The sequence below is a fragment of the Danio rerio genome, chromosome 12 (genome assembly GCF_049306965.1).
Source record: "Danio rerio strain Tuebingen ecotype United States chromosome 12, GRCz12tu, whole genome shotgun sequence".
Classification (NCBI taxonomy): domain Eukaryota; kingdom Metazoa; phylum Chordata; class Actinopteri; order Cypriniformes; family Danionidae; genus Danio; species Danio rerio.
The window spans coordinates 38,535,247-38,562,929 of NC_133187.1; the positions used below are offsets into that span (position 1 = coordinate 38,535,247).

General features: G+C 35.6%; 1 long non-coding RNA gene across 2 annotated transcripts in view; it reads left to right on the forward strand.

Moving 5' to 3' along the window:
• Nucleotides 1–27,473, forward strand: part of LOC141376855 (uncharacterized) — a 95,350-nt gene extending 67,877 nt beyond the window's left edge. For both annotated transcript variants that reach the window (XR_012388123.1, XR_012388124.1), the window contains 2 exons: nt 26,034–26,070; nt 26,656–27,473. This is a non-coding gene — a long non-coding RNA (uncharacterized lncRNA). The remainder of the gene's footprint in view (nt 1–26,033; nt 26,071–26,655) is intronic.
• The last annotated feature ends 210 nt before the right edge of the window (nt 27,474–27,683 follow it).

The window sequence follows — 27,683 nt, forward strand, 5'->3', positions numbered from 1 at the left end:
TTAATTGCAGACTTACTAATACGAAGCCATCGTTCATCAGCTTCCTCTTTTAAACCAGAACAAACTGTGCCTGTTCCTCAAGCGTCTTCCTGGATATACTGGATGTACTGTACAGACGTGGCTCATGAATTTGCTTTGTCTAGTCTTTGTTCTTTAACAATGCCACCCGCAGACTATGAAGGCTACCTGAAGAGCCGCCATCGTCTCCGCAAACTCAGCATTCGTGTAATGGGCTTTACCTGAGATCCGGAAACGCTCTTCATAGCGGGGCAGCTTTGTACCCTGCAGGAGCGGATGGCGGGCTTGAAGGGGGAAAAAAATGAAAGAGGGTGTGCCCACTGGCAACGTTCAGCAATGTTGTTCACAGTGGTGATCTCAGCATGCACGTGTGGATCGGGAATATTGGCTGGATGTCAATTTTTTAATGGTGGTTGCCAAATATTTTGGGAAATATGGGATGTGTTGGAAATTTAAGCATATGCTAGAACAAATTGGCTATTAAAAGTTTCCTGTCTGTTTAGCATAATTTGATAAGTAATTAAATAATAATAATAAAAAGATTAGGATATTAATGTCTTCTTAATAGTGAGTTATGAATCCATATATCATTAATTAAATCAGATGGATGGATGGATGGATGGATAAATTCAAAGTACAGTTGCAAAGTTGCTCAAATATGTGTTGAATATTTAAAAATTAATTAATCATCAAATTAATTAAATGTGTAAATTATTGAAATAAATAATTATTTAAAGTAAGTACATTTTTAATGGTTGTTGGAAAATATTTGGGAAATATGGCATGTTTTGGAAATATAAGCAAGAACTAATTGGCAATAAAAAGTTTCCAGTCGGTTTAACATATTGAGAAATGATTAAAATAATAATATATAAAAAGATTAGTCTCCTTAAGTTTTTTTAACTTTGAATTATGAATACATTTATAATTGATTAAAATGATAGACAGACAGACAGACAGACAGACAGACAGACAGAGAGATAGATAGATAGATAGATAGATAGATAGATAGATAGATAGATAGATAGATAGATAGATAGATAGATAGATAGATAGATAGATAGATAGATAGATAGATAGCACAGTTGCTAAAATTTATTTAGAATATTTATTATCAGATAAATACTGTGTATGTCATTAAAATAATTCTATATTTTAAAACAGTTGCATTATGGCTGATACATATAATACACCACTGTTTTATTTATTAATAGTTTATTTATCATTCTTGTTTTTATTTAAAACCTTTTTACTATAGTCTTTTTACAACCTCGTCGTACACAGTCCCCAAAAATCGTCTCACATTTAATTGCAATTATAGTAAAAGCAGTAATATTTGGACAAATATTGTCGCCCAACTCGTCTCTAAACAGCATAATTTTACAAACATGTAGTACACTACAATCATGTAATAAAACTTATTAATTAGCTAACTATTTAAACCTACTAATTAACTAACTAATTAATTAGTTACAGTAGATAAGATTCTTAGCTAATCACATCTTTGCTAATTTGGACAAATTTAAATAATTGAATCTAAAAATTGCTGGATTAACCTCATAACAATTGTTATAGCTTTATATATCATATGCTTTATATGAGGCTTTATATGAATGCAGGTCATTATCCTAAAGTGTTCAGACAGTCTACAAGTAATGAACCTAGATATTTTGTCAATTCAAGACTGTTGGGCATGTTTGATGTTAATATTCTGATAAACTGATCTCTTGATCTCCTTCAGACCAATTTCTTGCAATTATACCCCGAACAAAAGTGAAACTACTGTCTTTCATTCAAAGTACATTTTTATATTGCATTAAGTGAAAAATGATGGTTTAGGATTATAAACTATTTTATTCAATTTGCCTTGAAGTGAAAAAATGAACCTTTTGGTAAAATGAATAGAGTTAGTGTTTCTCAAAGTGGTATTTTTACCTTAATCCATGTCATGTGATGACATGACATCACTCCTAGCTCACCAGGTAATGTTTTGCAATCTGCCATTACTTGATTCAAATGTAAAGTTTGGATTTGTTCTAAATAAATACATATGTTAAACCATTAATTTATGGACTCAAAAACAATATTTTACCTTTAAGTGGATTCCATTTTGTTTTCTTTGGAAAAAAAATTATATTTTCATTAATATTAAAATTACGTTCAACCAAGTCAAAACTACAATTGAAGGAAAATTAATACATTTAGCTGTAAAGCGCTGTATACATTTCTGGAGAGCGCCAAATATGTTCCAGGAGGCACTTTTTTTTTTTTGCAGTTTTTGTTTTCACAAATCCACCAGAGGCTGCTGTGTGTGCTTTTTGAGATCTCAAATTTCTCTCGTGACTGCAATTCACTCCTGCTGTTTTGGCGTAAATCCACCAGAAGCCACTGTTGACTGACTGACTGATTGACTGACCCACCCTCCTCCTTTTCTAAACCCAACCAATAGTGTTTTCTGAACTGATACTGTTTCAATTCACTATGATCTTCTATGCGAAGCTGCTTTGGCACAATCTACATTGTAAAAGCCCTATAGAAATACAGATGAATCAAATTAAATGGTTTTCAAAAGCACCTATTGACCCCTCTCATCCACTTCCCTAAACCCAACTGACGGTGTTCCAAAAAGCAATCCACGTTTTACCACGTTTTCAGATTGTACCACATTCTCACCCTGTTATTTACTTCTTGATTTTATTTTATGGCTTTTGTTTTTGTTTTACCTGCTTTCTGGAACTGTTCTTTGCTGGACTCGAACCCCATCGTCGTGTTCAACTCCTTATTGCGTCTCAAGTCCTCCGACGGACAAACTGTGAATTAAGGCATGTGGAGTATGCATATATTAGTGGAATTATTGACATAAACACCGCGATCGGTAAACACCATCATGTAGGACTTTTCGCCATATTTGCCGACAAGATCCACACATGCGGCTGTCAGTAAAGGACCGCAGACACACACACACACATTGCGAAATGCGGAAGTTTTTATTCTTTCCATTTGGCGTGCATTATTAAATTCCATAACACCCTTACCAGTCCTTATTCCTTATTTGTGTCTAATATCCCAGTTTGTCATGTGGGCATGAATGAAATGTTCATGAGTTAAAGGGAAACTGCCGAACTGCAGTTAAAGTCAGCCATCTTGCTGATTTGATTCAGAAGGGCACTTTTTTTGTCAGATGGCTCACCGCTCAGGTATAGATCCGCACTAAAATATCAAGGTGAAAGTCATCAAATCTTGCGTAGAATAGACCCAGCTCCCAACCCAACTTTGAGAATAAATTAACGGCAATATTCTTTTTATCGGGCGATAAGAGTCTCGCATTAACACAGCACGTTAACTACGATAACAGTACACCACTAATTCTTACAATTTTTTTAGGTTGGACCAAAGCAAAGTTATACTTTAATGTAACGGTAAAAACATTGTTCTACAAAATAAAAAATCTAATTTGTACCAAAATAAAAAAGAAAAGGGGTCTCTATAGTAAAAAAATATATTTAATTTGTGTAACTGTAATTTTTATCTTGACACAATAAATATGTTATTTAGACTATAAAATGTTAACGTTTGAATAAAATCTAAATTATACACTGACAAAAACAAATTAGTGTATGTATATATATATATATATATATATATATATATATATATATATATATATATATATACATATTTTTTTTTGTTTGTTTTTTTTTTGTTTACAAGTTGGTTCAAGGAATATTTTTTTTATATGTTTCCTCAAACTAAACAGAGTTTTCATAGACAGGAGTGTCTGTTCATTTGGTGAAAAACAGAACTGTATTATTAGAGTGTGAGATATTAGTCAGCTCAACATCCTCCATATTGTTATTTTTATCCATTTAGCAAGACAGCAAAAACCTAACTGAAAGTTTCAGAGCTGTAGAGTTTAGTGGTTAACACAGTATTTGCTCCATCAATGAAAAGCTAATGACAGCTTTATAATGTCTAATTGAGAAAACACAGTTACCACCATTTGACAAATGCACAGCAGAACCTTGTCGCGCTATATAGTAAAAGGCACCAAATTCCTTTTTAATTAGCACCCTTGAGCCTCACAGTAGTCATAAAACGCCTCTAAATGATGGAAAACGATACCGCTCGATTTTTACTAAGATAAATGCTTTTCCAGTTGTCAGCTGGGTAAAAATAGTTTGTGTGTTGGAGGTTCAGATGTGCACCGCAGCCTGTGTTCTGTGTTTAGACTCAGCAGCTGTGTTTTAATCCGAATGGTTTTGTTTTCCTGTTAGCTGTAGCCACAGAGAGACCATCCTGCAATTTGTTTATGAGGCTTTATAAACCCAACAAGTGACAAAGCCTTTTAAATGCACATTTAATTGTCAGATTTTGAATTAGAGACTACAGCTTGAATTTGAATAATAAAATCAATTCAAACTCAAAGAAACTAAATAAAGTAAAGTTTGATAAAATAATTTAAGTTATTTTTTCCTCCTCATTAATGCACGCACAACACACCATATTGACAGAAAAACACAGAATGAAAAACTGAAATATTACATAGTCCTAAGTAATCAATAGAAGCACCCATTCATTCACTTTTCCGGGGCCGGGTCATGGGGCAGCAGTCTTAGGAGAGAACCCAAGACATTCCTCTCCCCAGACACTTCCTTCAGCTCCTCCGGGGTTATCCCGAGGCGTTCCCAGACCAGCCGAGAGACATAGTCCCTCCAGCGTGTCCTGGGTCTTCCCCGATACCTCCTCCTGGTGAGACATACCTGCAACACCTCCTTAGGTAGGTGTCAAGGAGGCATCCGAAACAGATGCCTGAGCCACTTTAGCTGATTTCTCTCGATGTGGAGGAGCAGCAGCTCTACTTCAAGCTCCTCACTTTATCCATAAGGGTGCGCTCTGCCACCCTTCGAAGGAAACTCTTTTTGGCTGCTTGTATCTGAGATCTTGTGCTTTTGATCATGACCCAAAGCTCATAACCATAGGTGAGAGTAGGAATGTAGATTGACCGGTAAATCTAAAGCTTAGCCTTTCAGCTTAGCTCCTTCTTTACCACAGTGGATCAGTAGATCGACCGCATTACTGTTGCACTGCACCAATCCACCTGTCAATCTCTATACTTGAATTCCTCCACCTAGGGTAAGGATTTTCCTCCAACCTGGAGATGGCAAACCATCTTTTTTCGGTGGAGCACCATGTCCTCAGACTAGAAGCACCCTTTTGATCTAATACAGCCATGAGTCTTGGGAAATTTTTCTATTTGGGAATCCTCTGCCATTCCTCCTTGCCGATCCTCTCCGGTTCTGTCAGGCTGGATGGTAAATGTTGGTGGACAGCCTTTTTTAGGTGTCTCCAGAGATGCTCAATTAGGTTTAAGTCAGGGCTCTGGCTCGGCCATTCAAGACCAGTCTCACAGTTGTTGTAAAGCCACTCCTACATTATTTTAGCTGTGTGCTTAGGGTCATTGTTGTGATATCACAGCTTTTTCTGTCAATATGGGGTGCTGTGTGTACATTAATGAGAAAAAAAATAACTTAAATGATTTTATCAAATAGCTGCAATAAAACAAAGAATGCAAAATGTAAAAGGGTCTGAACACTCTTCATACCCACTGTATAACTGGGAGGAATCTAAAAGTGTTTTACACTTGTCTACTAAGGGTACATATAAAACAGCACAGGAATGGAGACTTCGTGGAGACTGAAGACAAGATTGATGACTTCTGTGTAAGTCTTTGGAACATGGCAATGGAGGACAGCCAGGGGACACAGGTCCTTCAAGATTTCCGCCGTCTGTTCACCATGATCCACAATTGGTACAAGTGAAGTCAAGCTGCTGATAGGATGAATAAACTCCTCTCTCTTGTGACCACATCAGAGAAGCAGATTCCTGAGGAGACCTTATGAAGACTGCATTCTTAGTATAGACCTGTCGTCAAGTCCAGGATGAAAAACGCTCTTGTGTCTGCCAGAAATAAATGAGCGCCGCTTTTTTCGGCAGGATAGAGTGGTGTGTATGTGTGTGTGCTAGTAGGTGCTAAAGTCATCTGTCTAGCCGCCCGCTGCTAGCGTTGATGTCCTGATGGTGTGCTGCCGTCAGCGTTGGGCTCATACATCTATGCATGACACCACAGGCTCTGATACATACATCAATCTGTACTGTTCACTGATTGGCCTGTCAGGTAATCAGTCATGGCAGAGCAGCGGTGGCCTAATGAGGGCTTGACCTCAAGGTCATGACCTATTCTGACCTATTTGCCAGTGGGCTTGCCAATAACGACACAAAGAAAAAAAAGAGAGAATTTAGTAGTTAGATTCTGCGGATTTACATTGATGCCACTCAAGTCTGCTAAAGTAACCGCTTTCTAATTTTGTAAGGAGGTTTTGGTTTTGGCCACATTATCCCTACAAACTGTTTGTGCTTCTTGTCACTGTCCCTAAAGTGTTCCATTAAATTCTAGTTTTCCATAATTTTTTCAAGCATCTCCTGGCAGACAGTCCGGCTCTCTTAAACCAGACAAGACTACAGCCCTAATTATTCCAGACACACTATTTGAGAAAGTTATACTGCCAAAGAAAAAAATTCCCTCTTTATTGCATAATAATGAGAAGCCCTGCTGTCACTAGACCCGGTCCCCTGATCTGGTTATGGAAAACCCCGCACATCAAAGACATATTAGTGGTTCTGGCTCCTTCTCCGTTTAGGAATATGACATCAAAACTGTTGTTTCTCTGTGAGAAATATTAGCCCAGCTCATGGACAATTTGTCTCTTTCTATTTGTCTTGTTACTATTACTATCCCCAGTGGTATGTGAAGGGAAACTTTATTAACTGGAGCCAATACAGAGCTTTTGTATCATATATATCTATCTATCTATATATATATATATATATATATATATATATATATATATATATATATATATATATATATATATATATATATATATATATATATATATATATATATATATATATTGCAAAGCAGAAGTGGGTTTCCCACAATCATTGTCACCAACATAATTTACCAAATTATAATTTTTTTATTTCAAAATGTGTAGTTAAAAAAAAAAAATTACAATTTTGTGTAACTGGAGCTATAGATCCTTTTAATGCGGTCATGTCATTGGCCCATGATTATTTCCTGCTTGTTATCAAACTATTTCATGCCTGTAACAAGAGACAATTCAATCATAACCTAATATTAAAACAGCTATTATAACATTGTCTATCAATATGTGGCTCTTTTTGGATTCTCCGAAGCGAAACGAATTAAAAATGTAAAACAGGAAATGAGTTGGGACCATTGTTTTTGTTTACATCCCTCAAAATGGTCTGTACTCTAAGAAATAAATGTACAAACCTGTCACTGAGGTGGTACCTTTTCAAAAGGTATAGTTTTGTACCTTACAGCTGCTTATTGGTACCATTTTGTACCTTTAGGTTACAATTTTGTATATTAACCTCCTAGGGCTTTAGTGGCCATATACGTTGACAGCACATTTGAACTCTTAAGTGGCTATTTAAAATACTTTAAAGGTTTTATATTTTGTTACAGACACACAGTGTCATCCTGCAACTGTTTTGCAGCATATGAAATGTCCCAAACACTATTTTTAACTGTGCAAAATGTGAAACAAAATGTTGATTTTACTCTCTGATAGTCAAAAAATGTTTAAAACAAAAACAATATGTTATATATGTATTAATAAACAGGAAAAAAGGTGTTTTTTGTAAATTTGGACCACGAGTCTACACAGATGGACAAAATTTTTTTCCAAAAGTACATCACATCTAAAGATGATATTAAGGTTTTATTATAATTAGTTCCAATAAGTCCAAATAGCAAAGAGAAAATGTATGTAAAAAACTCCTTGAGCCTTAAGGGTACACATTTGTACCATTTTGCTATCAATCAAAAAAAATCAAAAAGTGTACTTTTTAAGAAGTTACCACCCCAGTGACAGGTTTTGTTACTTTATTTCCGAGAGTGTACAGCTCTTGACCTGTGGTTTCTTCTTAACATGACGTAGGTCATGAACTTGAGAAAAGTAAACAAAACAGAGAGCAAAATAATGATCCAGCCCTTGGAGATCACGATCAGTTGGTGTTATTTTGATTACAAAAAAATCTGTTAATAGAATTTATCTGCAAACATTTTTGCTGAACAGATTTTGGCATTTAAGCAGGACATTATGTTGTTTGAAATGCACCTATAAGTTTTTTGGACTTATAAAAGGCATTTACAAAACAATGTTTATTTAATCATGTGATCATAAGTAATTTTTATTATTATTACAGCGTTTTATTGATTATTGGTTAATGATATAATTACTATTAATTTTATTATTTGTAATTTTATTATATTTATAGATTTTATAACTATTTTCCTATAATTATTCAATATAATTATTTCATTTTTTCCATGTTATTATAATATTATGACTATGTAGATTCAAGCGACACTTGTTTGCATAAGATATAAGAAAATGTCTCCATTTCAAGGTCTGAATTGTCTCTGGACAATGTTGTGAAGCAGTAATTGTTTTATTGCTGATGATCGTGTTATGATAAAACTTGTTGGATTTATCCTGCTCAGATGAAGTCTGAGGATTGAATCATATGCAACTAAGATTGTTGAATTACCTGTGCTCTCTCTTTTTCATCTTGACTTCGTCTCCTGCTTCTGCTCCTCTCTGGCTTTCTCATTCACCTCCTATATTGATAGGAGATTGTTAATTTAGTTGAACGCTGGTTAACAGGTTTGGGTATTTGGCAGCTCCGCTGGCTTGTCCAGATACCCAAAGAAACAGACACTTTCTGACAGGATCTGGCATACGGGTATAGATCTAATGGCCCATTTCCACTGAGTGGTACAGTACAGTACGGTACGGGTCGATATAGGTCACTTTTATCAGGCTTGCGTTTCCACTGCTAAAAGGGTACCAAAGAAAGTTTTAGTCAACATCATGTTCGCTCAAGAAAATGTCTACAGTAAAGCTGCACAAGTCATTCACATATCGTATGAGAAGCACTACTCACAAAACAGATGCTTTATACACATAAATACTTCTGTATAAATGTTTATTACTAACATGACATTGAGAAATTTCCTACTGAACGTCTGCAATTATATAAAATAAATAAATGCAGCATATAGGAACACATACAGACCCTTGTCTCCGTTATGTTACCAATTAGAGAAAAACTACACAGAGCTTACATTTAGCCCTTATTTAGGTACAACAACAACAACACGAAATATAGCATACAGTCAGTGCAAACCCCTCACCTGAGTCTTTAGTCTTTACCAGCACATGTAACCTCTTGTTTGAAAGTAATTCCATCATTCCGAGTTCATCCGTGTTCATCGAGACGACGACAAGGTTTGTTTGAGCTCGGGTCGGCCTTGGCTCGCTATTATATATTATTACGATGTAATGTCTCTGCTGTGTATTTTAAACATGCCAATTCCTTTGTTTTCATTTTGGCTTGCTGCGTGAGCGAATGACGTATCTCTGTAAACCAATAGCGTTCAGCTGCGTGTCTAGCTCTGCCTTTTGGTACCCTTTGCAAAGGGTGACAAAAAAGTGGTATGGTACGGTTCGGTATGCCTTTTGACAGTGAAAACGGCCATAAAAGCGTACCGTACCGAAACCGTAACACTCATTGGAAACAGGCTATTGTATAATCTGGTAGGGCAAGCGTGATCTAACATGTGTACACACCCAAAATGGGAGTTTTTGAAAATAGTGACATCATGTGGATTCATAGTCTGTGTTAGGAACAGTACTTCAATGACTGCTTCTGTGTTTTTTATGAAGAGTCAAAAAGGTTTTTTTTTACATTATCATAAGCATCAAGAAATGTTCTACTGTTGCAGATGGCATACAGTAAATCTTTAAATTTAAATTAGAATGCTTGAAATAAAAGACTAAATGTCAATAAGTGAAGTTTCATAGACTAATTTTGAGAGGAGCACGTGATAAGACTGAAGATGACTGGCTGCTCATCTGTAATTATTAGTAAGCCAATCAGAATGATCCAAGCTTATACTAAATGGATTGATTTTTCCCACTGCTCTATCTTTGTTTTGGAAGAACCCCCCCTTCCACCCCATCTCCTCCTTTTCCTCCCTTTTCTAAGGGGAACTTTGAGACCTACCTGATCTCGGATCCCCTTGTTTATTGACCTGGCGGGAGCCTTGGGCTCGACTATCTCCAAGCTCAAGGTTCTCTCCGGGGGCCAGCGTGTCAAACCTGCTAATAACGCCATGCATACCCAAGTAGGAACTCTTGAAATAATTTAAAATTGATTTGCATATTCCATTCCATGATTTTAACCAACCTGCTTAACAAATTATAAAAATGAACGTATGATTTTCAGTAAAGGACTACAAAGTAACAGTTACAAGAGTCTAGTTACCATTTTTAAAAATTGTCTTTGTATTTTCAGTGGACCAACAGATTTTTCCTCCCTTGATGCTTTCCACGTCTTGTCAAAAGACTTGAGTGTTACAAGTTTCCAGTCGTCCCCCACTTGTCTTTCAGCCTCTTGGGTAAAGGCTCAAGTTCATTCTGGAGCTTGTTCTCCGTCATCTCCGCAGCTTAAACCAATTAGACCCCTTGTCTCCAGAGTTTGTTAGGTAGGCAAAGGCTACCGAATTGGTCCAATGAGAGGGATGGTTTCCACCTGCTTGACCCAGCTGTCAGAGGACAAAACAGAAAAAACATTATCTTGTCATGTGAGAAGCATGTTTTTTGCAAAGGAAATCAAATTGACAAGAAGAGCCTAAAATGTGGGATTTAAACGCAGGATGGTGATCCATGTCTAAAGACACAGATCTGCTTGTGTCCCTCTGTTTATTTCGTCACATATACTTACAGAATGGAGAATAGATGAGTTTAATGTGACACAAGATGATTTTTTGTTAAAGAAATATGACTGTCAGCTGTCTATATTAGTCACTGGTGACTTTATAAAATGCTGGGTTGTTATTATTATAAATTAAATGATCCGTCTTAAGAAATGTACCAAAAATAGACCAATAATAATAATAATAAAAATAATAATTGTTATTATACATATACATACTCTCTTTGTATATGAATTATGATTTGCTATCGTTCTGACTCCTGGTCATTAGTGTGTGCCACTGACTGTAAAAACCCGCACTACTCTGCCTCTAATTGGCAAATGATGGAAATGTACTCTATCTAAGCCAATCATTGCATTCTTAGTTGCACCATGTTTACAGACACACCAATCATCATCATTGGTTGGTTATGTGTCCCGCCCCAATCCCGAACACACATACACTCTCCCCTGAGAAAGAGAGGTACTATGGCTAAGAGAGACGCTGCTCAAATGAAAACCACTTCATTGTTTTCATTATAATAACACAGATTTTATTGTCAGTAACGGTAACGGCATTGTAACAGAGGAAAATGCAATTCATTTGATTAGTCATTACTGAAAAAAGTATTGTCGTTAGTAACACTGTTTATTTATAGCACCGTTATTCTTATGCAAACAACCACATATGAACTGAATTTAAAAAACTAATTAAGTTGAACATTACTACATTTTATTTGTTTGTTTAAATTGAAGCCATATAAATTGTTTGCAACCACATAAAAAAAAAAATTTGTAAATCCAATGATGATTTTTTTTCCAGTTTGGATTAAAAAGATTAATTTAAATTTAAATAAAAAAATATTAACCCAATGTTGGGTTTGTCTATATTTGACACAACGTTGGGTTAAGAGAACATTAAATCTAAGTGTGAAAATGCATAGATTTGTTTATGTTTATACAAGCAGTCTTCTTAGTATAATATATTAACATACATTTTTCTTTGGCTTAGTCCCTTATTTCAAGACTTCACACTTAGCTAATGATTGATTATAAAGCTTGTTTGGCATGCTGTCCCGGGAGAGAGCCCTGAGCTCATAAGATCATCGAGCCCGGGGCTCCCTCCCATTTGCAAGGTGAAAGGAGAGTTTGAGCTCAGGTAGATCTCGGGTGGAAGGGGGATTCTTCAAAATGAAAATGGCTGTTATATGGGATTTAGGGTATTTATAGTGGCTGAGGAATCGTCTGATTGGTGATTCATAAATTGGATAATGTGGGACCGGCTGCATGCAATCATAAGCATGTGATTCTCTCGAAATTAGTTAATAAATCAACTTCACAAAGGGATCTAAATGTTTTTTCTTCTTCTTCTTCTTTTTATTATTATTTAATGTGAACAACACTTAATAAAAATGAATTATTTATTACACCACCTTATTAGAACAAAACTGTATCAATTACAGCGCTGTACATTAGATTAGTCTAATGAAATAGTCTAATTCTTAATCAAAATAATCTAAAATAGTCTAATTCTTAATCAAATAACTAGAATAGTCTAATTCTTAATCAAATGACTGCAGTAAATCACAACAATAAAGTGCAACAAGTGTACAATTCTCAAACAAATGACTTTGAGAAAAGAAGCAAGAAACGTTGTAACCAAATATTTTACAATTTTCATACAAATAAATGAACTGATTCAGTTTTTTAAAGTGTTTGCACCATACATTAATGTAATAAGCAAATGAAATAAAATAAATCTCTAAGGTCTCCGGGAAGTTGGTTCTCCACCCAACACAAAATGTCAGTGAAATAGTCTCATTTGTTGGTGCACTCTGTGTCCTGGAAAAAATATTTGTTTTTGCTGTTTGGTTTTTGAGATATTAAAATTATATTTGCAGGTCATTCAGCGGTCACGCAGACCCCCATATGCTTCAAATTCACCCCAAATAGACTTATGGACGAAGATACAGACTGATGGCTAATTTAAAACAGGGGCTTACTGTTTGTAAAGTTGTTTTAGAACTCTTTGAAACTGCCCCTTTGCTTTGATCCAAATTGTACCATTTTGGTGACTGTCGCTTTAAATTCAAAAGAGATTTTTTTAAAGAGGGCGGAGCTAAAAATGCCTACATGTCAGCATAGTGGCAGATTCAAAAAACAAGACTAACGTTTTATGCTAATGAGAGATCATCACTAATGGGAGGGGCTTTCACCCTCTAATGACATGTAGGTAGGGAGAATGTCAATCAGAATGTTTCTTCAGACTGTTTTTAAGAAGTGTGATTATAAAGCATAGGATGAATACATTTTTATCTTTAAAAGCTGGCTATTGTATATTCAGTTTTGCCACACAACCGTGTTAAACCCCTTATGAAAGTGATTTTTTCATAATAGGTTTTTCATAATTTTTAATGCGAAGTGCTCCTTAAACATTCAAAGCTCTTCTGCTGCTTGTTTAAACTACTTATTTAAAATGAGTTGAAGCAACAGATTTCTTAAGGTTTTTTAGGACAGCTTAATTGTTTTACAGTGAGACTGATATACATGAATTAATGTAATTCTCCATGTTGTAGATTACGGTATATAAAAATCCACAGTTAGTCAAAATAATTTAAAATAATTATGAAGCAATCATTAGCTTGACTGCTTTTAAATAAAACACAAATTGTAAAACACTGGCCACTTTATTATAGTACACCTTCAGAACTGCCTTAATCCTTCGTGGCATAGATTCAACAAGGTACTGGAAATATTCCTCAGATATTTTGGTCCATATTGACATGATAGCATCACGCAGTTACTGCAGATTTATCAGATGCACATTCATGATGTGAATCTCCCATTCTACCACATCTCAAAGGTGCTCTACTGGATTGAGATCACATTTTTCTAATCTTCTGTTATCCAATTTTGGTGAGCCTGTGCGTATTGTAGCCTCAGTTTCCTGTTCTTAGCTGAGTGGCACTTGGTGTGGTCTTCTGCTGCTGTGGCTCATCCACCTCAAGGTTGGACAAGTGTGCGTTTAGAGAAACTCTTCTGCATACCTCAGTTGTAACGAGTGTTTTTTTTTTTTTTGAGTTACTGTTGCCATTCTATCAGATCGAACCAGTCTGACCATTCTCCTCTGACCTCTGGCATCAGCAAGGCATTTGTGCCCACAGAACTGCCGCTCACTGGATATTTAATTTTTTTCGCACCATTCTCTGTAAACCCTAGAGATGGTTATGTTTGAAAATCCCAGCAGTTTCTGAAATACTCAGACCAGCCCATCTGGCACCAACAACCATGCAACATTCAAAGTCACTTAAATCATCTTTCTTCCCCATTCTGATGCTCAGTTTGAACTGCAGCAGATCATCTTGACCATGTCTACAGGCCTAAATGCATTGAGTTGCTGCCATGTGATTGGCTGATTAGAAACTTGCGTTAACGAGCAGTTGGACCGGTGTACCTAATAAAGTTGATTTTTATTATCTTATATATGAGCAATATCCCACGAGTAGCAGTGTGATATGGCTGTATATCGGCACTGGTGGGAGGCGTGCGTTGCGGCCGAGTGCCTTAGTGCCATATCGCACTGCTACTTGTGTGAAATTGCGTTTATACAACAGTGTGATGGCATAATTGTGTATATAAAAACAAAATCAAAAATGGAGAGTCTCAAAAACCCTTTGGTATGAGGAACTACTTTCTTCCGCGTTAGATTCAAATCATAAGCTAACAGTTAAACAGCTCAGCAAGCATCTTTTAATCTTTAGATTTGTAGTGTCTGCTTTTTGCTGGCTGTATGTGGGTGGAGTAATACACAAAGGATGAAGAGGCTGTACGGGTGCTGATATTACTTAAATATATCACAGCTATCAGCCAATCAGATTTGAGAACCAGACAGAACTGTTGTATAAACACATATGTCCACATATGCACACACTTTTGAAATTTTATAGGGATTTTCCATCTCAAATGACATATTTACATAGTTTATGCAGTAGTTAGGGCCATGTTATTGAATTACCCTGTATGCTTCTAAAAACAGTTAAAGTTTTGTCAAGGTTTGCAAGAATAATTTTAATAGACTTCATCAAATCATTTGGCAATGTAATTGCTTTTCTTTTTTCCAAATATTTATTCCATTGCAAATGGGCCTGCTAAAAAAATCGTTATATTATGTAAGTTAACAAACCAAACTTGTTCCATTAAATTCTTTATGACTCCCATTCTTACAACTAAATGACAGGTAATACTAAAAAGTAATATTTTTGTAATTTCCCAGCGTACCCGTGTGTCTGGGAACACCGAAGCTGTATAAATGTCAGTGTTCTGCGGTTTTAGCCTGCAGATCCAAAATCAACAGGGTTATGACTAGTATGGAAACACTAACCAACAGAGTTAGGTGGCACGAATGTAAACACCAATATTTAAACGTCACCTCATAACAAGTTAATTCTGCGTAAGTGAGAGTTAATCTCTGTTACGCACTTTTCCAATGTGATTTACAGCCCCCCGTGGGTCTTTCTTTTAATGTAGCGCACACATCTGGTTCAGACATTTCAGCACATTGTGAATTCTCATACCTGGGAAAAAAACACAAAGAACACACATCCCTACCTCTGATCAACAAACAATGCTCATAGCTTGACATTTGCAGATTAATGCACCTATTTCACAGGATATTTCTCTAAAAAAGTTGCTGTGCTCAGTTTAATATCTTCCAACATAGGGCTGGAGGAAGTGGACGAGCTGTGGGCAGGGGCTGTGTTTGATTTGGCCCAGGATGTGGTTCTTAATGACCCAGCTGGATGTAAGCAGTGTGGGCTCCACTTCATCCCGGTCTCCATGAGATGCTCCAGTGTCTGTGGTGGGTAGAGTATGAGAGCAAAGAGGTGTTTAAAGGCCTACACGGAGCGTGAAACTCGCCAGCTCTGAAAAAGAATTTAATGGCCTATGGGTGGAAGCCACAGGGGTATTCTTTCATGCAACAAGCAAGTCACATGCAGTTAGTCTGATAGTGACGGCATGTTGTTATGCGATGCAATATTAGGCTTGGCAAGCTCCGAAAGCAACACTAAGTAGCAGCGTTTAAGTTCGATTTGTAGGAAAGCCTAGTCGTGTGAAATGGAGAGTGCGAAATTCATGCTGACTCTTTGCATTGAAGAAGGTGATAATATACGAGCTTGCGTTTACTTTTAATGAACAACAGAGCTTAGTCCGACAAAGCCTAGCAAAAATGTAAACCATCCAATCGTTGAAATCGTTTTGAAATTACGCTTTGCGCTTGAGACTCGAAAGAACGGACTCAAATCAAAAGCATATGCTGCTCTAGATCTGCCATTATGGTGTAATGTTTCCAGAATAGGTCTAATTGGGGTAAAGCCTGGACTTCCTTGAACAAAATACTAAAGCCTGACTAGGAAAATGGGCAGAACTCCTGTAGTTAATCAGAACTTTTAATCCTGGTGGAGGACCTGAACTAGAAAACAAGTACTAGTTAAATACTCTGACACTTTAAAGAACTAGGACTACTTCTCTTAGGTCAATGATTTGTTGTTTAACATTTAATGGTAACTGAATAATTTCTTATACTTTAATTTGTTTTAAGCTGGCTTTTGACTTTACTATGTTAAATAATTTGTAATGATGTATATTATTACAGTAGGCATTCAAAAAACTGAATACAAGAGCTGCACGATTCTGGCTAAAATGACAATCGCAATTTTTTTGTTTAATATAAAGATCATCATTCTCTCATGATTCTGTAGATGTTAAATAAAGGTTAACATGAGATTATTGTTTTTTTCTCTAACATATGGTAAACGACAAAATTAATAATATGTGTAGATCTACTGGCTTCTTTAAATAATTATATTCTACTATAATAATTCTGATGTTGAATTATGTTTGAGATATAGGCCTATGCTTGCAATCTGTCATTGACAACATTATTTGACCATTTAATTCACTGGCAAAATCAACAATATATAGGCTAGAGTAGGTATACTGACACTGTAAACATTTATTTTCATGCACAACTGTGTTTGCTTTGAAAGAAAAAAAACATATCAAATGCTTGTTGCAGTCTAAAATGCGATATGATTATTTAAATAATGGGCACGCTTTCGGTTTCATTTTTAACTGCTAAGTGCTGTTCATACTTCGCGCACGGCTCTTAAACGATCACTCTGTGCCACAAACTGAATATTATTTACAACTTTATTTCAGCATATGCAGGTTTTGTTCACTATAGTAGAAGCGTATATCATTAAGTAGGGTGAATACATCATTATATGAAGACAAAAATGAAATTTTTGGGTGATTTATACCTTATAAATAATTTTTTTTTTTTTTTTTAAGTTTATCTAAGCTCAATTTTGACAAATGAAGCATGCTTATTTTGCACACCTGTATGTCTGTCTGTGAGTGTCAGCCACTGCAAAGCATCAGAGAAAAGCTCATTAATATTCTCAACCATTCCAAATAAGGTCAAAACCGAACTTTTCATTCCAGGGTTTCCTTCTATTTCTGAGGCTATAAATGAGCATATAAAAGCATTTATGGAGAATTTGTGTATAGCCACATACCTACTATATCAGAGACCAATTTAACATATTGAATCAATGTACCCTATATGGCACTTTTCAAACAACTAAAATGTACATTTGGAAAACCCAACTCGCAAATCGCTAAAAGAAAAATGTTTTAGTTGAATTTACTTATAGATGTACTGTATTATTTGCTCATTAAAATTAATTTTCCATGTCAAAGCTGCTTTAAATGCATCTACTTTATTGGCAGGTAAAAACACCAATACAGGCTCATTCCAATTACGTACCCCTATAAACATTTCTGGTGAGCGCCAAAAACGTCCCAGGAGCTATGTTTTTTGCAGTTTTTGTTTTTCGCGAATCCACCAGAGGCCGCTGTGTATGCTTCTTCAGATCTCAAATTTCTCTCGCTAGTGCCATGCGTGCCTGCTGTGGTCACATAAATCCACCAGAGGCCGATGTTGACTAACTGACTGACCAATAAACTGACCCACCTTCCTCCTTCTCTAAACCCAACCAATAGTCTTTTCAAAATGACCTGCTCACCCACTCACCTGAACACAATCGACAGTTTTAAAAAGCAATCCAGAAAAAGAAAAGTTCTTACCCTATATTTACCTTGTTTTTAGATTTTAGCACATTCTTACCCTGTTATTTACTTTTTTTTCTTAGCGTTTTGTTTTTGTCTTGACCTGCTTTCTGGAACCGTTCTTCATGGGACTTGAACCCTGTTGTCGTGGTCAACTCCACTCTGCATCTCAAGTCTGCCAACATACATGTCGAGCTACCGGATAAACTAGTAACAACCAGATAGGAAGAATCATTTGCTTCGGGACTAGCTACAGTATATATTTTTGATTTACAGAAAGAAAAATAAGAGTCGTTCATTGATCATGCTGTCACAACACCTTTGTGGCACTTCTGAATTAGTTGTCAGTAAGTTGTACTGTCCTTGTTAATGTTGTTCGGGACTAAAAATAATGAGATACAAATAGAACCAAAATCCGTTACACAAACACCATCAGTTAACAAGCTTGTACCTCACATAGACAAGTTATCCTTGAGCTTTTACTTCCAGAGCCCTACTGTTGTGCACTATGGGGAATCCGTCTCGCTTTAACTGCCTGCGTCTTCTGTATTAATGATAGTAATCTGTCAATGTTCAGCTGCAGTTGTTTTTAAAATAAGATAGGGTGGTCTATACATTTCATAGTCAAACTCTGGCTCCCGTGTGCTCTCTTTTCCCTTGAGCAACGCTTAAAGAAACCTAACACTCTTGTCATTATAACCGTCAAGGAAAGCGAACTGATGGCACATCTCATCAGAGAAATCCCAGAGTACCTACATGTCTCTGTAGGGCTCAAAGGACGCTGGCAGATGTGTGACAGATCTCTATAGTGGACGAGAATGACACGGACCCCCTCCGAGATGACAAACTCAAAGGACAGACCATGACCAATCACATTCACCCTGCTTTTACTTTTTAATCCCAGATACCATTTCATAATTCACTTGTTCAGACTTTCACCTCAGTGTTGAAATGTGGGTCATTTAAAGATATAGCTATCAGTCGTCACTGGCTACAAATATGAAACTGACATGAATGTGTGTGTGTATGTGTTTGGAAGGGCCATTGTAAAATATCTCAGTGGGGGTAGTAGTGGCTCAAATTCGGACACAAGTGCCATCCTGTCATCGGCTTGTTTTGATTTCATTTTATCTCTCAGCAGTGCCATTGTGGAGCGTTCAGCCCTCTCCAGTTACAGGAGCCCTTCCTGCATTGTTTCCATGGGAAACTTGGGGCCACAATATTAATCTATGTATGGACATAGAACCATGCTCTGAAAATTCAGAAACATTTCTCTATCTCCAAATAGCATCAGAATATTTGCTTTATATAATTATTTAACCAAGACTGTGTTTATACACGCAAGAGCTTTCAAATATAAATGGCAAAAATGTTTCATTTTAATTTTTAAGAGTTTACACTTAGCTAATGGTTGATTTTTAAGCTTGTTTGGCATGTTGTTCTGGGAAAGAGCCCTGAGCTAATAAGATCCTCGAGCCCCGGGCTCCCTCCCATTTGCTGGGCGAGAGGGAAGTTTGAGCTCAGGTAGATCTGGAGAACTCCTTCACTGTAGTAGCTGATGAACAGATAATGATTAGGAGATAACTACTTACAAGGAGCATGTCTATGGTGCAGATTTAGATTAATCAATTAACTTAAGTTGCATGTTTTTAGATGGTGGGAGGAAACCGGGGAACCTGGGGGAAACCCACGTGAGCAGGGGGAGAAACATGTAAACTCCCAGAAACTTTGGCTGGCTTGGTAAGGACTAGAACCATAGACTTTATTGCTGTCAACAATGCTAACCACTGTGCCACCGTGCCACCCATCTAGGAAAAGAGGAGGAGTAGGGGTGGAAGGGGGGATTCTTCAAAAAGAAGATGGCTGTTACATGGAACTTATGATAGTGGCTTAGGAATCGTCTGATTGGTAAATTATAGATTGAATAATGCGGGGCCGGCCACAAGCAATTATAAGCACATGATCCTCTCGATTAGTTTATAAATAAACTTAGTTTAAAATGAAATGAATCAACACAATCTTGTTTTTTAGGGAGAACTTAGTTGTTTTATGTTCAATTCACTTAAATTTGTAAAAAATCAAAACAAAACAGTTAACTTAATCGATTTGTGTAGGGACAACATGAATGAATTGTGTGAAACCCAGTATTTTTAAAGCATTTTATTAGCAAAGATTGTTTGTGTTTTATGTTTTGGGGTCTTTTACGTATATGTTCTGTGGCTAATATCTATTTTTCACCAAAATAATCTCGGTGCTATTTCAGAGGATAAAGACATTGTATTACTGTACTTTACATTATGCATATGCCAGTATTTGACACTTTCACCATCATTCAGAAAATAATTTTTTGATGCTTTTTCAAACTATTAATTTAAAACGAGCTAAATCAACACAATTCAATTGTTCACAGTTCACAAAACAAAACAAAAGTTTTATTTAAATTTTTAAAATTGAAAATAAAAACTCCATTCAGATTAGAAATGTTTTAAAACAGTTATGATGTAACAAAGCCTTGTTTCTTTAAATCACTACAAACGACTGATTTGAAAAAACAAAAACAAAACAAAAGCCATCACACTCAAAACATATAACATTTATGTATTCGGATTGCAAATAAACTTTTAATCTATTTGGATTACATACTTTTAACATAATACAACTAATAAACTTTGTGATTGATTTTTGTCAGCTAAATGAAACAAATAAGAATAAAATGTATGTAATATCAACACATCCAACGAGTTTTAAATGCTTCTTATTAATTCATCTATTGTGTGGAGTGTGGAGCTGCGTCAATTTTGTCCCCAAAAATTAAGTAAAGCAATACCGTAGAACTTAACCTTTTCTGCAGCTAGATATATTCATCAGATCTTTTAACAGATTAAATAGTATTTACATTTAACATCTAAAATATAATCTGACAATATATTAATAATACATTTAAAAAAACTGACAAATGAAATAAAATCAAAGGTTACAAACAGTTCATGACAAACTTTATCGTGATTCATGGAGCTCTTTTCAGAATGCAAAAGCATGTTTGTCTAAAATTAGCTGAATATTTACCAAAACGTTTAATTTATTCATTTAAAGATCAGCAAAGCTGCGGTATTTACTTCTGTCAGCACTATCATAGGCAGGGTGTCACGTTTCCTCAGTGTTGTGGCCTCTGCATGAGCAGATTAAGAAGAATGAAGGAGAACATTGTTTGTCTGATCACTTTAATTGGAGAATTTAAGGTGTTAGCCTGCATTACCATGTCTAGTCAGAGGGATTAGGGCAGGGATCAAGCACATTTATAGCTAATGATGCTAGTTTGTCAGGTTAGTAGACTGAGGAACTGTCAGGGTGGGATAAATCCATGTTTAACAAGAATGCTATTCAAAGCACACAACATTGACACTAATTTATTTATAACAGAGCTTCTCTTTTGAAACTGATCCATCTAACAAGCTTACGGAAATAAATATTGGCCTCCTTCAGATTACATTTTAAAAAGTAGGTTTTTGCCTGATCTCACGAGGACACATTACTGTTTCACTTTTGTCAGTTTAGTGGCTGAATTCACACAAGTTCACTCGTGGGAGACGTGGCACCCAACCGATTTCATAAGAATTAGTCACTAAATGAAAAAGTTATGATTTACCATGAGCAGTGTTGAGGTAACGCATTACATGTAATTTGAGTTACAAATTTTTTTTATTTTCGAATAAAGTAAAACATTACCTAAAAAAAGGTAATATCTGAGTTACTTTTTTGAAAATGTAACAGAAGTTTTTTTTTTTTTTTTTTTACTGAAAATAAATTGCTTGATTAAAATTAAAGTAGTCACAATGAATCATGCAGTCAATGAGAGAATGTGCTCATTCACTGACAGTTGGACAGGCTCATACAGTTCATTAGACTCCGTCTTTCAAAAACGAAATCGGAAGCGGAATAAAACAGCCTAATAAAGCCGGCGTATCAGTGCGCTGCTACATTGAAAACATAGTTTCTTGCCTTCTGATTTGTTCTCAGGATATAGCGGCTTTTGCTGTCAAAGGCTTTTGCTGTAATTTTTTTATGTGTTTCTTAAAGGTAAATGAAGGTGTAGGTTATACAATGCACTGTTAATTGCAGAGCTCCTCTATTAGAAAAAGAAAGAAAAAAAACATGTTCTGAAAGAGATCAAGTCTCAGCCAGGTAATAAATTAAGTAATGCAAAACTAACTCAAAAGTAACAAACTTTTTATGGATTCCTTACCATAAAAAGTAACTAAGTAACGCAAATAGTTACTTTTTGGGGAGTAACTCAATATTATTATGCATTACTTTCTAAAGTAACTGTCCCCAACACTGGTCGTGAGATTGTTTTTTTCTGTTTCTCTTATGCTAGAATTTTTTTTAAATAAAATAAAAATTAAAATTAATTTTTTGTCTTTTAGAGCATTTTTTTTTGCCATAAAATTTTTTTGACCTAATATCAATGTTTTAATTTAAGAAGGGTTAAAAAAGAAGTATTTGCTGTCATTTTCAATCCCAACTAATAAACTTTTGTTATTCAGGCCAATTGTCATTTTCTGAAAAAAAGTTATTTTGTACTCTCTCTCTCTGTATGTATGTATGTATATATATATATATATATATATATATATATATATATATATATATATATATATATATATATATATATATATATATATATATATATATATATATATATATATAATTTTTTTTCCCCACATTATTTTATTTTATATATTATAATTACTATGTATTAAAATATGCAAGAAATGTTTTTAGACCTATATAGAAAAAGCCAATATTAACATTGACAGTTACCCAAACCTGTAAGTCAATTTAGTTTTTATCTTTATATTAATTTTATTTGTTTTGAGAATTGTATTTTTTTTTACTATATTCAGTTCAGCTAGTTTCATATTGCCATAAAATGCTATTAAATAATATTTATCTTTTATTCATTTTCTTTTCCGCTTAGTCCCTTTATTATTCCGGGGTCACCACAGCAGAATGAACCACCAACTTATCCAGCATATGTTTTACGCAGCTGATGCCTTTCCAGCTACAACCCATCTCTGGGAAACATTCACACACACACTCATTCACACTCATACACTACGGACAATTTAGTCTACCCAATTCACCTGGACCGCATGTCTTTGGACTACGGGGAAACCGGAGCACCCAGAGGAAACCCCGGCGAATGCGGGTAGAACATGCAAACTCCACACAGAAACGCCAACTGACCCAGCCGAGGCTCGAACCAGTGACTTTCTTGCTGTGAGGTGACAGCACTACCTACTGTGCCACTGCATCGCCTAAAAAATATTTAAAAACATAAATAAAATATTAAATTACATTTTTAGTATTTCATTGTTTACAATCTTTTGGGGATTATCATCCTCTTTATTGTCAGTTTTGAATGCAATTTCGGCTCAAAGGTTGCACAGGCATGAGTAGACACATTCAAATGAAGTATGACATCAAAGCCTAATTTGAATATAGGTGAGGCAACAACATTCAAGCATAGTCGTAATTTTAAACTGAAAGAACCAGAACGAATGGCAAAGGCTTGTGTTGCTAGACAGCTGGCATCAACACGTGGCACAGAAGTGAGTGAAGGTCAGGGCCACTGGAGGGTGTCTCTCCACTGCCTGTGTTTCCCAGCAGGCATTGCCCCATGGTGTCCAAAACCTGTGACCCTTCAAGATGGCAGCTAAGAGAGATGAAAGAGTTTGCTTGAAGAGTCAGTTCAGATGAACAGGACTCCTGCCACGTCTTTGATTCAGACTCTGATTTTTCTCAAGTACACTGCTGCGTTGAGGCACAATAGGTGAACTTGCGGAAAACAAAAGTCAGCGTGCTTTTTTTAGCATTCATGTGGGGCTTTTCACACTTTCTTTTGCTTTGATTCTGCATGTTCATTGATGCTTTTATATTTATAGCTCGGGGAAAAAATAGAGTGAACTTTAAGTTATTGTTGGGTTCATGAATTTGGCATTTATAGGTATGCACTCTGAGTAAAATGTTTATTATGTGGTAAATAAACTACTAATAGGTTGTCTCCAAAATTTTTAAATAAGAATATTATTATTTTTAATTTAATATAATCATTTATTATTATTATCACTTTAAATAAGAACATAGAATTGTCCAATATATTTACACTGTAAAACGTTATTAATCAATTAGTTACTTTTATACAGTGATCTTGTCTTTTAAAGTGATGGTTGTCTTTACGTGAGTAAGCCTTTTTCATTAGCATTAAAACTGCTAAGTAAATTAAATATGTGCATAATTATAAAAATATGATTTTAAAAATGAACTTTGTGAAGTTAACTAATTCTGTTTCTCAGAACTTTTAGTTTTAGTTAATTTGAACTTTTTACTGTGTATTTATTTTACGCTTTTTAACCAAAATTCTAGTTAAACTATTTTTGGGATGTTTTAAGACATTACTTTTACTACTTGTTTAAAGTATTTATTTTAAAAAAAATATTTTTTTTTTTGGACAACTTAATTGTAAAACAATTCAATTAATTTAATTAATCCGTGTTGGGACAATAAAAAGGAAGTCTGTGGAACCCAGTATTTATTACAGTATATTTATGTACAGTTGAAGTCAGAATAATTTCTTTAACTAAGCTTTGTTATTGTATAACAATGGTTTGTTCTGTAGACTAGTGAAAACAATATAGCTTAAAGGGGTAATAATATTGTCCTTAAAATGGTTTTAAAAAAAATTTAAAACTGCTTTTATTCTAGCCGAAAATAAAACAAATAAGACTTTCTCCAGAAGAAAAAAACATTATCAGACATACTGTGAAAATGTCCTTGCTCTGTTAAACATCATTAGGGAAATATTAAAAAAAAAAAAAAAAAAAAATTCAATGGTGGGCTAATAATTCTGACTTCAACTGTATAATTTTTGTATAAACTTTGTATAAATTGAAGTTTTTATGCTTACCAGATTTCATTATGTTTTTGCCGTTCAATTTGATCTCTTAATTTTATGGTTTGAGGCAGCTGCACTGAAAAAAAATATGCATTTTGTCATGTCAGTTGCCTCTAACATTGTTTTTATTGACACATTAATCAGAAGTAATTGTATTGGTGTTTATCTAGCGCCATGATACATACAGCACATCCATTTACACTTCAATATTTTTCCACAAACATGTGTAAGACAAGTTTTCAAAAATTCCCCTAAACACTGTTGTCTGGTAATTAAAGGCCACAATGCACAAAAAAAGAATACATACCCGTCTGCATTTCTAAAAAGAATGAATTATGTCGCCAGAGGTACATCTGATTGCATTTCGTCCTTAAAACAAATGCTACACAACGGTATGATGGCACTGACGGCTTCTGTTCCTTTTCGCGATACCAGCTGACTGCTTACCTCAATATATAAAGGCTTTCCCGCTCTTACCAGTTTGCCCAGTAGCTCGCAGCGTACGTCGGCGAACTTGGGACGCGGAGCAGAGTTGACTGCAACAACAGGGTTTGAGTCAGGCGAAGAAAAGTTCCAGAAACCAGGTAAAACAAAAGCAAAAAAAAAAATGTAAATAAATAAATAAATAAACAACAGGCCGAAAATGTAGTGAAATTACGCAGCCACGTCGGCTTTTTTTCTTGATTGCTTTTGAAAACACTATCGGTTGGGTTTAGGGATGGGGGTGGGTGGGTCAGTTGGTCAGTCAGTCAGTTAACAGCAAGCTGGAATGGTCGAAGGACCTGTGAGAGAAATTTGAGATCATCAAAAAGTGTACACAGTGGTCTTTGGTGGATTTGCAAAAACAAAAACTGCGAGCAGATGTACCTCCGGTTATGTATTTTGCTGTCCCCAGAAATTTGAACCTGGGTACATATCTGCTGTGAGCCTGGATTACAAAATATGGTGTTGCATAAATAACCAATGAATAGCAGTCAATGTTTTGACAATTTCTTGGTTACTTTTCTTAGGACCATTGCTGTCTATAGAGGGTCAAAGAGCTCTCGGATTTCATCTAAAATATCTTAATTTGTGTTTGAAGGTGAACCAAAGTTTCTGGTGATTGGAATGACATGAGGGTGAGTAATTAATTAATGAATTTTCATTTTTAATAACTACTAACTAACCCTTTAACAATGTCTTAAATAAATAGTGTTGGAGCAACCTAATCATGAGCCAGACTCTGCCAGGCCTAAAGCTCCCAAAATGGGATTATTATCTAAGATTGGTGGGCACATTTGACCAGTTTTGCAAACCATAAGAGCTACCTTAACACAGCCAAGTAGATTTTATGAGCTGGCCATCAGAAATGTGTCAGAATGTAGAATTTTAATACTCTATAAATGTTGCCCATACCACAAATGTAAAAAATATGGGTTGAAAACTTGATAGAAGCCAATCAATCAGCCCTAAGAAAAAAATCATGGTTGAAAGTTCTGGTTGAAAAGTCCCAGCTTTGAATCGCTGAGGAAACAAACTTACATTGTATTACGACATATGTTATAGTGCTGTGGAGAGAAAAGGGAGGAAAGCAAAGAACGAGGGATTATGCTGGAGAAGAGCAGGTGGTTGGGGAGTTCAAAGAGTCCAGAGATGTGCCAGTATTTTCTTAACTACGCCACTCTGCTTTGCTTACACAGACTTTTCTCCCCCCTTTTTTACAGTTCTGAGGGTTCTTGTTCTTCAGTCGGGAGTGCCATTATTATCGGTAAAGTGCTTTTAAATCCGCTGCTGCTCTGCACTGGGATCTGTTCTGCATGATAATCCCCCAGGACAGACATCCGTTCCTCCTCTGCGGATCTCACTCATGCCTGCCGTGCTTTCAGCAGCTGGAAAAGCAGTTCGGAATTTAAGATCTGCAGACTATGGGGGAGTCAAACACTCCTGTTGTCTGTACAGAGGTTTATAGTAATGTAGTGTTATTTTGATGAATGGATGCTTTTGTTTTTTAGTTTAGTTTTAGTTTCAAAGTGACTAAATGTCAAGTATGAATGTCTACAGTGGTGTGAAAAAGTGTTTCCCCCTTACTGATTTTGTTTATTTTGTTTTAGATCATCAAATTAATGTAAATATTAGTCAAAGATAACACAAGTAAACGCATCACGAAGTTTTGAAATAAAGGGTTTTATTTTTTAAGGGAAAACAACATACAATATTACATAGCCTTATGTGAAAATGCTTTTGCCCCCCATTTAAAACAAAAACTTAACACAGGTTTATTACACCTGATAAGAGGTTAAAGTTTTCTAGCCACACCAAGCCTGATTACCATACCTGTTCACAAATCAACAAATCACTAGGACCTGCCTGACAAAGCGAAGTAGACCAAAGGATCCTCAAAAGCTAGTCATCTTTTTCACACCACTGTATTGTTGATGATATATAAGATTACTAAGGGGATTTAAGCATCAAATCCATAAAAGCCTAATACAACTTGACAATGAGTTCACTGTACTCAAATGGCCTCCACAGTCACCAGATCCCAATCCAATTGAGTATCTTTGGGATGTGGTAAAATGGAAGATTTGCATCATGGAAGTGCAACTGACAAATCTGCAGCAACTGTGTGATGCTATCATGTCAATATGGACCAAAATCACTGAGGAATATTTCCAGTACCTTGTTGAATCTATGCCACAAAGGATTAAGGCAGTTCTGAAGGCAAAAGGGGATCCAACCTGATACTGGAAAG